The sequence below is a fragment of the Aplysia californica genome, unplaced genomic scaffold (assembly GCF_000002075.1).
Source record: "Aplysia californica isolate F4 #8 unplaced genomic scaffold, AplCal3.0 scaffold01332, whole genome shotgun sequence".
Lineage (NCBI taxonomy): Eukaryota > Metazoa > Mollusca > Gastropoda > Aplysiida > Aplysiidae > Aplysia > Aplysia californica.
In genome coordinates, this window is record NW_004798602.1 from 42,957 (window position 1) to 45,113 (window position 2,157).

General features: G+C 40.5%; 1 protein-coding gene across 1 annotated transcript in view; it reads right to left on the reverse strand.

Moving 5' to 3' along the window:
* The window catches only part of LOC106013827, a gene marked incomplete at its 3' end in the record, with an annotated part of 4,331 nt that overhangs the window by 551 nt on the left and 1,623 nt on the right, over positions 1-2,157 (reverse strand).

Consider the following 2,157-nt stretch of genomic DNA (forward strand, 5'->3'; position numbering starts at 1 on the left):
CCTGTGCCTCTCTACGCCTATATCAGCTGAGTCCTGTGCCTCTCTACGCCTATATCAGCTGAGTCCTGTGCCTCTCTACGCCTATATCAGCTGAGTCCTGTGCCTCTCTACACCGACTGCAGTGTGCGATTTTCATTAAATCAAAGGTAAATCGTTAAATTGTTACATCGTCACTTCTTTCATCGTTTCATCGTTACATCGATACACATTTCATCGTTACGTCGTTACCTCTATTATCGTTTATCGTTACATCGTTATATCGTTACATCGCTAAATCATTACATCGTTACACCGTTACATCGTTACATCGTTACACCGTTACATCGGTACATCGTTACATCTTTCGTCGTAAAAACTTACACCGATTCGGGAAATTGTCGTTTGCCATACGTTTGTGATACGTTAAACGTCTATCTATCTATCTATCTATCTATCTATCTATCTATCTATCTATCTATCTATCTATCTACCTATCGCCCGCCACCCTTCAACCACCGATTTCTACCATCATCATCCATCATCATCCGGTGCCTTGCCGACTGGCGCGGGCGATCATGGCCTCCACTTCACTCTGTCTTGCGTTGCAGCAATGGTGTCTGTTGTTCTTGCTGCTCCTAGCCATGTTGTCAACCTGTCCAGCATCTTTCCCATCTGTCTGCGTCTGCCTCTCTTTCCATCAAACTTGCCTGTTATTACAATATTCTCCAATGCTTTTTTCCGCAATGGGTGTCCAAAGAAATTTGCCTGTCGCTTTCTTATATTCGTCACAAGCTGTCTTCTATAATTTGTTCAACCAAGACTTCTTCATTTGTTTTTCTAGCTCTCCATGGGATACGTAGCATGCGTCTTATGAAGCACAACTCTGTCGCCACAATTGTTCTTTCCAGCTGTTTATTGATTGTCCACACTTCGCACCTGTATAATAGGATTGGCTGGATGTAACTTTTCAGTGCTCTTTTCCTCATTTCCAGTGACAGATTGATGTTTGTTAGTATCTGTTTCATCTTGTGGAAGGTTACTTTTGCTTGGCGAATGCGGCTTTTAATTTCGGTGTGACATTTACCATCTGATGATATAATGGTCCCCAAATATTTAAAATGTTGTACTTGCTTGAGGGTGGTATCATTGATTCTGATATTTCATGTTGGGGTTGGAGTTTTTCTGCTTATCACCATCGTTTCGGTTTTCTTGATGTTTAGGTTTAAGCCCATGTTGTCACTCTCTTGTACGATGACATTTGATAGATTCTGCAGGTGTTCTTCATCTTCTGCTAATAGGACTGTGACGTCTGCATATCTTAGATTGTTTTTATTATATCCCCCTATCGAGATACCTGTCATTTCTTCTAGGTGTCTCTTGATATTTTCACTATACAGGGAGAACAAGTCTGGAGAAAGTACACATCCCTGTCTGACTCCTCTTTTAATCTGTATGTATTCGCTGATGTCGTTTTCTATTCTCATTGCAGCAGTTTGATCCCAGTACATGTTCTTGATAATCCTTAAGTCCTTCCCGTCGATATTGAGGACTTCTAGCATGTCGATGATCTTGTCGTGCCTAACTTTGTCGAATGCCTTGGTGTAGTCTATAAAGCATAAATGAAGATCTTTCTGAACTTCTAGGGCACGTTCTATTGTTGTTCTGATGACATATAGTGCATTTACTGTACCTTGGCCTTCAATAAATCCAAACTGTTCTTGGGCTATTCCTGGGAGAATGTTATTTCGTATTCTCATCTTAATTATTTTGGGGAGTATTTTTGTTATATGGCTCATGAGGCTGAGGATACGATGCGTTTCACATTCGTTTGCATTAGGAGTCTTTGGTAAAGCTATGAAGATAGATTTTAACAAGTCTAATGAAATATGTCCAGTGTCATAGAGTCATGTTGTTAAGAAGTTTTGTCAGCGTGGTGATTCCAAAGTCTTCTAAAGCTTTCATCATCTCTGTGATAATGTTGTCCGGTCCTGCAGCTTTCCCATTCTTCATCTTTCGTTGCGCTTTGATAACTGCTTCTTTCATGATTGGAGGTCCCTCGTTGTTATTTTCCCTTCTTCTTTGTTCATCTCTTTTGTCATTGTACAGGTCACCGATATGTTCTGTCCAACGTTCTAGTATCTTGTCTTTGTCCATGATGATATTCCCATCCTTTGATTT